The following is a 13,436-nucleotide window of genomic DNA, read 5'->3' as shown; positions in this document are numbered from 1 at the left end:
CTGTTGTGTATGGAAATAGATTGTCTACCTGGTTTATTTTTACAAAAGAGTACTCTGAGCACAAAGGGGTCAAGGATTTGTACCCAGACACCAAATATGGTAAGTCAACCCCCCCCCCCCAAAAAAAAAGAATTATGATGATATATCTAATTGATATCCTTTCAGATTTTAGATGGTATTTTGCGCTGACTACATTAATTAAGGCTGACTACGTGAAAAGGCGTTTTTTAAATCTATGAGTGGTTGGGGGGGGGGGGGGGATGATGTGAAGACGAGGGGGGGGGGGGGGGGGGGTAAAACAGAATAGATTGCAAAAATCTAGAGGAGATAGCTCCCGAATTTCTTGGGAGGATAACTACCGTGAACTACATGGAGAAAATGGAGAGGCAGAATCAACTCCCAGTTCTAGAGAAGTCTTACCCGTTTTTGAAATGCCCCACCCCCCTCCTCCTCGCCCGAGCCAAACATACCGAGTATATGTATCAGTCATAAACATACCTAATTGTAATCCTGATGTCCAGTGTTTAAAATTTTGATTGACTTTCAACTGGGTAACGTAGAAGGAAATGGAACAGAAACAAAATCTGACAGAAAATACTGTGAAAAGGTTTCAAGAATTTGCGAAACTGTTTCTCGCTCATGACAGGCTTGGCCGAGAGGTTTTTCTTCATCATTAAGGTAGATTAGGTTAATGTTTGGTTTGGTCCAAGTTATTTTTGATGTCGAACCATTGGTAGCGAACGCCGACAAGCTTTTGACAGGTCTTAAAAGTGCTCACCTATTTACGACAGGTGAACCGTAACTTTTGAAAGTGGTAAACTTAACGACTTTTCTTCTCCCTCTTCGCGCAGTCGAGATGGGAGGACACACCATTTTGGGCCTTTTTTAGTTCTTCTCGAACGAAGTTCGTATCAATTATTGTAAACGTGTTGGCCTTTGTTATGCTAACTTTTTGCTCGACCGTTTTTGCGCTTTTCTTCTAGAACATTCTTTGCACGCTTTCGTTCTTCATTTCTGAGTGATATATCTATTGCTCTCACTCCGGAGTAAAACTTGTTGCTAATACAAAATCCATTGCAGCATATGAAAAAGAAGGGCCTCATAGCTCGTAGCTACTATTCCTCTATAATCACAAGACTACAAATATTGATATTCTTTGCTTCCTATTTTTAGTGAAACAAGTTTTGAAAGCATTGAACTGACTTCTAGAGGTGTTTGCAGTGTCCTACAGTTACTCATTTTATACTTCTCTATTAGTTTTTCAATATAAGCCTCTTGGCTTAGCATTATTTTGTTTTCTGTCTTTTCTATTTTAATGTTGTACTTATTTTGAACTTCTCGCTAGTTTTGTTTTTGAAGTTTTTGCAAAACTTTTTGCAGAAGTTTTTGCAAAAAATTTGTCGCGTTCCTAATATAACCATATCATCTACCCAAAGACACATTCTTTCTATATCTCATTTGCTCTTTTTTATAAAGAGGCACTCATCTTGAATAGATGTAATTTCCACACCCCTTCTGCTACATCAACCCACCCCAACCCTTCCGCCTGCATAGCCTCCCTAATTCAGCTAATTAGCTACTGAGAAAGAAGTCAACCACTCGCCAATCACTTGAGAGCAATTCGATAGTTAGTCGGCTATAATTAAATTAGTTAAATAATTATGGATTGATTAGTTAACTTTTAGTTTAAAATTTAATTAAAACTTTTAAATAATTAAACAGTGTTAGTTAAAAAATATAGAATATTTGAAGTTCTAGCTAAACGTTTAAACGAGCCGAGAGAACAAATAAATCGATTTTAGAAGGAAGAGCAAACCACCGAAAAAACAGTTTGCAACAGTTTGCAGTCAGGTCTAGGTGCTAATACTCATTTTGAGTAGCCCAATCAAAGGTCATATACTTACAAATAAGAATTATCGATTGATGGGAACGCAGAGACAAATCATGAAGTCAAACAATTCAAATAAAACTGATGTCTGACAAAAGTGGCAAAAGGAACAAATCTTGATCGAATTATATACCCAGTTATTACTTCTCTTTTACGTTACATAAAAACGACTTTCGGTGACATGTGATGTTTACTAGCATTTTATCATAAATATCAATCAAACGTCAACATCAAATGTTATCAATTCACATGTAAAAACTGAATAGTTCTGGAAAACATCAGTACAAACTGCACGTGAAACTAGATTTATTTTCTCGATAACAAAGATTTAAATCAGCAATTGAGTATACTTTCTCATGTTCAAATAATTAATAGTATACATTGGACAGGCCTCCTATCGTAATAAGTGTTTGAACCTAGGAAAACATCACGGAAAAGTGAAATTTTTGTTCTCCCCAAAGCTTTTGTTAAGGTGTCTGCCAGCAAGCGGTCTGTAGGCAAGTAGTTGAGCTCTAATATTCTGTTCTCGACTGAGTTCCAAATGATGCGCACCTTCAACGCAAAGTGCTTAGTCTTGCCAGGGTTTAGGGAATTTATACTAAGAGCAATACATGCTTGATTATCTACATACACTGGTAAAGTTTAATCTTCGTCAATGATCATTTCCATCAAAAGGTTTTCTAATTGTACCGCCTTCCTGTTTGCCTCTACTGCTGCATTCAGTTGAGCTCCAGCTGTGGTTTCAACTGTGGAGGTTGATACGCATTTTGTAACTTACTATCGCAATTGATTGCTCCCGAACTATTATCAGGCTTGAAACAATAACGGCGCGCACTTTTGCTGCTATCTAACTTGCTAGCCCAGTCAGAATCCGAAAAACCTTTTATATTTAATTTATAACACCACTTCCAATAAATGAGTTTTTCAGATTTTGTAGCCATCAAGTGGCGTAGGCATGCGTTTGCGCCTTCAAATGCTTGTTCATTGGATGTTCTACAAACGAACTCAAAATATTAGCTGTATGTATAATATTTGGTCTGGTAGTCAACGCTAAAAAATTTGAACATCCTACTATTCCTTAATAATCACAAGACTGCATATGTTGATATTCTATGCTTCCTTTTTTGCTGAATCAATTTTGAAATAACTTCTAGTGGTATTTCCATTGTTCTACAGTCACTCATTTTATAATTCTCTATTAGTTTTTCAATATAAGCCTCTTGGCTTAGCATTATTTTGTTTTCTGTCTTTTCTATTTTATTGTTTAAGAACCAACTCAGTTTTCCATAGCTACTTATTTTGAGCTTTTCACTAATTTTGTTTTTGAAGTTTTTGTAAAAGTTTTGTCGCGTTCCTAATAAAACCATATCATCTACTCAAAGACACATCATTCCTTCTTTATCTCCTTTAACTTTTTCTATAAGGAGGCACTCATTTTGAATAGATGGAACAAAAACCAAACCCCAAAGAAAACTTTTTATTGTCAGATACCAATTCCAACCAGATTGTTTTAATCCATATACTTTTTTAAGCTTACCTTCTAATGGATTTCATTGCTCATTGTGTTTTTCAAAAACCACAGCTTGCTGCAAAAAGTTCTCTTCATCATCGTCAGCATTCAGGTATGCAGTTTTAACCTCAACTCGGAACCGTTACGAATTGCATAGCTTAAAAGTAGCCTTATAGTTGAGAGCCGCGTTGTCGGTGAATAAGTCTCGTAGAAGTCTCCGCCTGGTACTTGGCTAAAACCCTTAGCTACCAATCTTGCTTTATATCTCACTATTTCTCCGCTAGGCCCGCACTTCAGTGCAGAAAAAAGGCCAACAATAGGTTTTATTTCCTGAATATCTACAAGTTCCCAGACGTTGTTTTCAACTAATGAATTATACTCTTTTTTCATTGCTTCGAACAAATTTTTGACTTAACTGCTTCTTCTGTTGCTTTAGGTATCACATTATCAATTATCAATTCATTTAAGAAGGCTTTTGGATTCAGATCTGCTTCCGGTTCTAACCGTGTTTGCCCTGCATTCAACGAGTTATTATTGAACAATTTCTGTTCGTTGAAAGTTACGTTTCTAGACCTTTTAACTTCAAATGTGCCTTTTTCATCCTTTACTCCTCTAAGATATGTTTTGCTGTTATCTGATGAGCGCAAGAATAAATTGTTTTGTGGAGTCCGACTTATTTTCCCTGGGAATGATTTCTCAATATGAATGTAAGCTGTAGAACCAAACATTTTTAGTGGATCTAAATTTGGATTTGTCCATACATTGCTTCGAATGGTGTTCTTTTGATCCCCGAATGCTAACAAAAGTTTTAATGTCACTTGACATGTTTATTTCATCAGGCCGGTATGTCTTACCAAGTCCTGATTGCCCCATTAGGCATCTCGCCATTTTTTGTTCGCCAATTACATTCAACTCTACCATTTTGTTCAGGTGTACAATGTGCTGAAAGCTCTAGTCTTACGCCTTGCTTTCTACACAATTGGTTAATCTCATTCGAATTGATTTGGCCCGCTCAATCGCGCACCATCGTTCCTCGTTTTCCTATATCTGTAAAGAATTGCCGAATTTTTTCTATTGCATCACTTCTTTGTCATTAAGAAATACACCTTCTGATACGTGCTAAAGCTGTCTATGAAGCCGATTGCATATTGGTGGTCATCTACATGCTTTTGGATCAATTGACCCAAAAACATCAGTATGGACAATTCCTAAGACATCCCTGGCTCTTGTCCCTGAATCATTCGGAACGGGAAGCTTCTTTAACTTATTCAATTGTCATGTTTCACAATTCCCTACCTCATGGTTACTTATTCTATGTCATATGGCATGATCCTTTGATTCCAAAAGATCTTCAATATTATTAAGTCCTAGAAGTTTGCGCCATAAACTTAGCCGGTCTCTACTGACTAAGTTACAGTTTTCTGTCCCTGTTGAATTCACTGTTTTCCAGAAGAAAAGGTTGTCATGTTCCTCAAACAGGAAAACTTTTGCGTTTTTAGTTCTCATCTCTGAGCACTTAACGAACAAAGCCTTATTATCAGCTGCTCTAAGTTTCGACACTATGACCAATTTTTTCGAGTTATTAGGTACAAGTAATGCATTTGAAAATCTTCTTTTCCGCTAACACCCTTTTGATTCCTCCGTTCTTATCTCAATTGTCTCCGGTCCTTCAATTGAAAACTTTTGCTACTATTTGCAGTACTCATTGTCCCTGTATATTCTTTGTCAATTTCAATAAATAAGATTTCGTCCTTAATCATATGACCTGTTGCTTCAGAGTCTAACACTAGTACACAAGAAAGATTATTACTGGTGGTTTGAAAAAATGAGATGTACTATTCGTACTCAGTTTCTGGTTCTTCAACTAAACTCTGAGACACCGATTGATTGTTTTCACTAAACTTTCTATTCTAGCGTACAAACTTTTGTCTGGTTTCTGCTTCTTACAAAACTAAAGATGTGACCCTACTCACCACATTTAAAACACTTTTTGGTTGCCCCCAGGTTTTTTCTGTATTTGCCTTCTGAAGTTGACAATCCTTAGCTATATGTCCGACCTTTTGACAATGTGAAGCATTTTCGTTCTTTTTTTTTAAAATATGTTTCCAATTTTCTTTTGAACATTCTCAATATCAAAATTGATAAGGTACCGCTTTTTTTCTTTGAAACAATTCTCTTCTTTACTAAAATCACTAGTGTGGCGAAGCTCTCGTATTTTATGGGGAGTCCCTTCATAGTTATTGAAATGTACATTTTCTCGCTCACGCCTTCTTTCACCAGTGTCAATTTGTAATTCATGTCGTCTGCTTGATAAGTAGTCTACTATGCTCTCAATAAAGTTCTTCTTCAGACTAGTTGCTAGTTAATTTGGATACTAGTTAATGTAAATGCGGTCTCTCCAAACTCTTAAATCTTTTGCAAAATATATCTCAAGCTTTAGTACGCTCTCTTCTATGTGGTCTCAGAAATAGAAATCACTTTTTATCTAACGCTTGATCAAGTTCGTACCATAAAGTCCTTTTCCTCATTTCTAGTTCTTGCCTTTTTTTTCCTGCCAGTGTTTTTGATCCTCTAATGCGCTATTCCTAAAAGTAGGCATATAATCTTTATGCTTAAGACTTTTCCTATCTTCAACGAGTGCAAACGATTCAAACTATTCCGCAAAATTTACGAAATAATCCTCACGCCCACTGTAAACTTTTCTTCTGACTTTCAACTCATCCCTGAACTCTATTTTTACCTGTCCGATTTTTAAAATTCTTTTCATAGTTTTTCCCGTTTACCTAATTATAACTCAACCTTTGTTGGTTTAGCCTTTGTACCTTGTGTTACTGTGGTTTACTCGAAAACTAGTACTAGTCTACGTAAAAATTTGCGCTTTTGCTAGAGAATGAGTTGAAAAATTTTCGGACTTAGTGCAAAATTGTAGCCGTTTTCTTAACGTTTAGATAAATGTGTTGCCTGTCGGTGGCCTCGTTATTGAGCAACAAAGCTGTGGGTCGTTGTGTTCGCTAAAAAATACTTTTAGCACATTGAGAATGCAACAAGATAGCACAATGAGCACAGTGAGGATAGCACAATGAGAAATGAGGGTTAAAATGACAGTTGTATAAACTGAGCTGTTCTCAGTAATACTAAGTAAGCCGAAGAAGTCCTTGTAGAAAGTTCTGCTAAACAAAACTCTACTCCAACACGGAAAACTCCTGCAAGATTCCACAAACAAAAGCCACACACAAAGATGCACAACCTAGGTGTCCACAAACAGAATCACCCAGTCAGCTACACAAGCTTCGCCACACAAACAGAATCCACCAATCGGAAACAAAAGCTCCTTTTCCACAACCAGAGTCCTCTAATCCGCTACAATATTTCCTCCACACAACAGAATCCACAATCAGCTACAGATGCTCCCTCTCGACAAACAGAGTCCTCTAATCGGCTACAAAATCTCCTTCACACAAGCAGAGTCCACAATCAGCAACAGCTGCTCCCTCTCCGCAAACAGAGTCCAGTAATCAGCTACAAAACCATCTACGCACAAAGATAGTCTTCAATCAGATACGAAAGCTCGATCTTCACAATTAGGAGTCCTACAATCAGCTACACAAACTCGTTCTCCAACCCAGTTAGAGCACACTAGAGCTTCAGTCCCACTGGCTTTCCTTCTGACTCTTGACCACTGCTTGACTACAAATTTTGTCTCTCCTTGTCCTCTCGTTCTTTTTCCAATTGACGTCAGCAATCCTCATATGCAGCGCAGAGACAAAGCATCACAGTGTCATTTTTAGGGTGGGCTGATTACTCATCTTATTAAAGCTCTGGGCCCATAGCCTTTCGGTTAATGCGAACGCAAAGACAAATCGGGTTGTCAAATAATTCAATTAGAATTGATGTGTGACAACAGTGGCAATAGGTACAAACCTTGATCGAATTGTATACCCAGTCATTACCGCTTTTTTACATTACATACAAATGACTTTCGGTGACATATGATGTTTACTAGCATTTTATCATACGTTTCAATGAAACGTCAACATCAAGTGTTATCAATTCACATGTAAAATCGGAATAGTCCTGGAAAACATCAGTTTAAACTGCAGATGAAAATAGCATTAGTTTCTTGACAAAAAAGTAGAATCATTAAGTGAGTATACTTTTTCATATTCAAAAAATTAATTTTATAGATTTAATAAGAAATTACGAAAGTGTTTTTTATTCAACAATTTGATAATGTTGTTGCTTGTTTTTCCTAGCCATTATCTTAGCACTCTTATAAGCACTGTTATTTGAAAACAGAAAATCAGATAGTTTAGACATTTATTTTAATTTTGAGGCCCGGGTCGAGAAGAAACCGGAACAATATGCACGGTAAGCGGTGAAATTTAGTGTTTTCACCGCAAATATCGTTCATCATTTTGCGTTGAAATGCTGTGAAATTATCTAAGTTCACCGCTAGAGTAAGCGGTGATCTTTCAAAAAGTCACCATATTTCACCACTTACTAAAATTTACCGCACTTACAATGGTTCGAACCTCTCACCTCCTGCATATCGTTCACTACTTCTTCCACTGCGCCATCTCTCCTTAAATTTGAGAACTTTTGATTTGAATATAAATCAAACTCACTTTATTTTCTGTAAAACATGAAGGGTGAATTTTTGTAAGATTTGCAATTTTCCGCGGTGAAATTACATATTTTAGCGGTGAAATGTGATGATTTATTTTAAGTTTACCGCATTCACCGCTCATCTTTCATATTTTGGAAACTTCTTTCGATGCGGTGAATTTATGTAATTTCACCGCTAAATTCAGCGGTGAAATTATTTAAAGGTTTTTATTAAAGGTTTAATAAAGATTTTTTCACCTCATTTACCGGCTGATTTATGTAATTTCACCGCATTCACCGCTTATTTTACAAAAATTTCCGCATTCACCGCTTATCTTACATAGTGTTGCGTTGAATGGTGGTGACACCTCGACCCGGCTGCTTGTTATAACAGATTTTCGAGCAACAATTCGCGATGAGTGGGACTTAAAATGCGAAACACAAAAATTTGTGTTTTAAATACAAAAGTACAAAAATTAAATCCCAATTTGTAACAGGGTGACGTAAAGAGCCTTAAGGTTCCCGTACCTAACTGTCATAGTAATTCAGTACTGAACCAAGTTTTTCAGCAATGATTCAGTAATGATTCTGTACATTTCACATTTTTCTCTGACATTTTCTGATTTAGACTTTTTTTAAAGTGAATAGTTTCTAAATCACAAACTTGGGCTCAAATTAGTAAAAGCGGGTTAGTCTTTCCTTCAAAGTTTTGTTTTTTGCTTAGTCTGGTCATTTGATGCATCACTGGGGCAAAATGCTCGTCCAAATTGTGGCTGTTTAATTTTTTAAAAAATTTGTATGACCTTGGTTGGTTCCCAGAAAGACATACGAACTATATATGACCTCGTACGATTACCCAGATTTATAAATGACTTTGTAGGATGACCGACATTCAGTTATGACCTTTTACAACAACCGAGATTTTATCATGACTTGGTACGATTACAGAGATCCATAATGACCTTATACGATTACCATGGTTCATGTATGAGTTTGTATGATAACCGGGGTTCATATATAATTTTTTGTACGATTACAGAGTTTTATAAATAACCTTCTAGATTACAGTGACCCATATATGACATTGTACGATTACCGGGATCCATTTATGACCTCGTGCGGTTACCCGGACTCATTTATGACCTTGTGAAATTGCAGGGATTCATATATTTCCTTTTGTGTTTTTGCCGAGATTTTTGAATGAGCTTGTACAATTACAGAGATTCATATATGACATTTTGTACTTTTACCGAGAATTTTTATGAATTTGTAGAAACACAGGGATTCATATATGAGCTTTTGTAATACTACCGAGATTTTTTATGATCTTGTTAGATTACAGGGATTCATATATGACCTTTTGTATTTTTGCTGCAATTTTTAAATAACCTTGTACAATTACAGGTATTCATATATGACATTTTTTACTTTTACCAAGACTTTTATATGATCTTATTAGATTACAGTCATTCATATATGACCTTTTGTATTATTACCAAGACTTTTACATTAACTTGTTTTTCCTAGCCATTATCTTAGCACTCTTATAAGCACTATTAATTTGAAAACAGAAAATCAGTTAGTTTAGACATTTATTTTAATTTTGAGGCCCGGGTCGAGAAGAAACCGGAACAATATGCAAGATAAGCGGTGAAATTTAGTGTTTTCACTGCAAATATCGTTCATCATTTTGCGTTGAAATGCTGTGAAATTATCTAAGTTCACCGCTAGAGTAAGCGGTGATCTTTCAAAAAGTCACCATATTTCACCACTTACTAAAATTTACCGCACTTACAATGGTTCGAACCTCTCACCTCCTGCATATCGTTCACTACTTCTTCCACTGCGCCATCTCTCCTTAAATTTGAGAACTTTTGATTTGAATATAAATCAAACTCACTTTATTTTCTGTAAAACATGAAGGGTGAATTTTTGTAAGATTTGCAATTTTCCGCGGTGAAATTACATATTTTAGCGGTGAAATGTGATGATTTATTTTAAGTTTACCGCATTCACCGCTCATCTTTCATATTTTAGAAACTTCTTTCGTTGCGGTGATTTTATGTAATTTCACCGCTAAACTCAGCGGTGAAATTATTTAAAGGTTTTTATTAAAGGTTTAATAAAGATTTTTTCACCTCATTTACCGGCTGATTTATGTAATTTCTCCGCATTCACCGCTTATTTTAAAAAAATTTCCGCATTCACCGCTTATCTTACATAGTGTTGCGTTGAATGGTGTTGACACCTCGACCCGGCTGCTTGTTATAACACATTTTCGAGCAGCAATTCGCGATGAGTGGGACTTAAAATGCGAAACACAAAAAATTGTGTTTTAAATACAAAAGTACAAAAATTAAATCCCAATTTGTAACAGGGTGACGTAAAGAGCCTTAAGGTTCCCGTACCTAACTGTCATAGTAATTCAGTACTGAACCAAGTTTTTCAGCAATGATTCAGTAATGATTCTGTACATTTCACATTTTTCTCTGACATTTTCTGATTTAGACTTTTTTTAAAGTGAATAGTTTCTAAATCACAAACTTGGGCTCAAATTAGTAAAAGCGGGTTAGTCTTTCTTTCAAAGTTTTGTTTTTTGCTTAGTCTGGTCATTTGATGCATCACTGGGGCAAAATGCTCGTCCAAATTGTGGCTGTTTAATTTTTTTTAAAAATTTGTATGACCTTGGTTGGTTCCCAGAAAGACATACGAACTATATATGACCTCGTACGATTACCCAGATTTATAAATGACTTTGTAGGATGACCGACATTCCGTTATGACCTTTTACAACAACCGAGATTTTATCATGACTTGGTACGATTACAGAGATCCATAATGACCTTATACGATTACCATGGTTCATGTATGAGTTTGTATGATAACCGGGGTTCATATATAATTTTTTGTACGATTACAGAGTTTTATAAATAACCTTCTAGATTAGAGTGACCCATATATGACATTGTACGATTACCGGGATCCATTTATGACCTCGTGCGATTACCCGGACTCATTTATGACCTTGTGAAATTGCAGGGATTCATATATTTCCTTTTGTGTTTTTGCCGAGATTTTTGAATGAGATTGTACAATTACAGAGATTCATATATGACATTTTGTACTTTTACCGAGAATTTTTTTGAATTTGTGGAAACACAGGGATTCATATATGAGCTTTTGTATTACTACCGAGATTTTTTATGATCGTGTTAGATTACAGGGATTCATATATGACCTTTTGTATTTTTGCTGCAATTTTTAAATAACCTTGTACAATTACAGGTATTCATATATGACATTTTTTACTTTTACCAAGACTTTTATATGATCTTGTTAGATTACAGTCATTCATATATGACCTTTTGTATTATTACCAAGACTTTTACATTATTACCTTGTTAGATTACAGGGACTCAGATATGACCTTTTGTAGTTTTGCCAACATTTTTAAATGACCTCGTACGATTACAGGGATTCATATATGACCTTGTACGATTACCGACATTCGTTTTTTGACCTGGTGAGATTATAGGGGTTCAGATATGACCTTTTGTTTTTTTGCCCAGATATATAAATGTCCTTGTAAGATTACTGGGATTCATATATGACATTGTGCGGTTACCGGGATTCAATTATGACCTTGTGCGATTACCCGGATTCCTTTACGACCTTGTGAGATTATAGGGATTCATATATTTCCTTTAGTTTTTCTGCCGAGATTTTTAAATGAAACTCTGCAATTACAGGAATTCATACATGACCTTTTGTGTTTTCGCCGAGATTTTAAAGTGAAATTGTACACTTACAGGGATTCATATATGACTTTTGTACTTTTATTGAGATTTTTTTTAAAAACTTTTATTTGATTACCGAGATTTCTATTTGACCTTGTACGATTACAGGTATTAATATACGATAATACTATTCATATACGACTTTTATATGTAATTGTACGGTTAAAGGAATTCATATAGGACTTTTTGACTTTTTGCCAATATTTTTGAATGAAACTGTACAATTACAGGGATTCATATATGACTTTTTGTTTTTTCGTCGAGATTTTAAATTAAAAATGTACAATTACAGGGATTCATATATGACATTTTGTACTGTTATCGAGATAATTAATAAACTTGTATAAAAACAGGGATTCATATGTGAACTTTTTTATTATTACCGAATTCTGTATATGACCTTGTTAGAGAACAGGGATTCAAATATGACATTTTGTACTATTACCCAGACTTCTATATGACTTTGTTGGATTACAGGGATTCATATATGACCTTTTGTAATTTTGCCAACAATTTTCATTTACCTTTTACGATTACAGTGATTGCATATATGACCTTGTACGATTAGCGGCATTCGTTTATGACCTTGTGAGATTACATGAAATTTTATATGACCTTATGTATTATTACCAAGACTTTTATATTAACTTGTTAGGTTACAGGAATCATATATGACCGTTTGTTTTATTAATAAGACTTTTATATAAGCTTGTTAGGTGACAGGGATTCAGATATGACCTTTTGTAATTTTTCTCAGATTTTTAAATGACATTCTACAATTACAGGGATTCATAAATGACATTGTACGACTACCGGAATTCATTTATGACCTTGTGCGATTACCCGGATTCTTTCATGACCTTCTTGTGAAATTGCAGGGATTTATATATTTCCTTTTGTGTTTTTGCCGAGATTTTTGAATGAGCTTGTACAATTACAGAGATTCATATATGACATTTTGTACTTTTACCGAGAATTTTTATGAATTTGTAGAAACACAGGGATTCATATATGAGCTTTTGTATTACTACCGAGTATTTTTATGATCTTGTTAGATTACAGGGATTCATATATGACCTTCTGTATTTTTGCTGCAATTTTTATATAACCTTGTACAACTACAGTTGTGACATTTTTTACTTTTACCAAGACTTTTATATGATCTTGTTAGATTACAGTCATTCATATATGACCTTTTATATTATTACCAAGACTTTTACATTACCTTGTTAGATTACAGGGATTCAGATATGACCTTTTGTAGTTTTGCCAACATTTTTAAATGACCTCGTACGATTACAGGGATTCATATATGACCTTGTACGATTACCGACATTCGTTTATGACCTGGTGAGATTATAGGGGTTCAGATGTGACATTTGTTTTTTTGCCCAGATATTTAAATGACCTTGTACGATTACAGGGATTCATATATGACATTGTGCGATTACCGCGATTCATTTATGACCTTGTGCGATTACCCGGATTCATTTACGACCTTGTGAGATTACAGGGATTCATATATTTCCTTTAGTTTTCTTGCCGAGATTTTTAAATGAAACTCTACAATTACAGGGATTCATACATGGCCTTTTGTGTTTTCGCCGAGTTTTTAAAATGAAATAGTACACTTACA

General features: G+C 35.2%; 1 protein-coding gene across 1 annotated transcript in view; it reads left to right on the top strand.

Annotated features, from left to right (window-relative positions):
• Positions 1 to 6: 6 nt before the first annotated feature.
• Positions 7 to 13,436, top strand: part of LOC142355226 (uncharacterized) — a 103,756-nt gene continuing 90,326 nt past the window's right edge. Inside the window, exon 1 of the mRNA XM_075407458.1 lies at positions 7 to 99. The gene's annotated coding sequence lies outside the window, so the exon portion shown is untranslated. The remainder of the gene's footprint in view (positions 100 to 13,436) is intronic.

This window comes from Convolutriloba macropyga, chromosome 2 (genome assembly GCF_964194025.1).
Source record: "Convolutriloba macropyga chromosome 2, txConMacr16.3, whole genome shotgun sequence".
NCBI classification, from domain to species: Eukaryota; Metazoa; Xenacoelomorpha; order Acoela; family Convolutidae; genus Convolutriloba; species Convolutriloba macropyga.
This window is presented reverse-complemented; position numbering and strand designations above follow the sequence as displayed.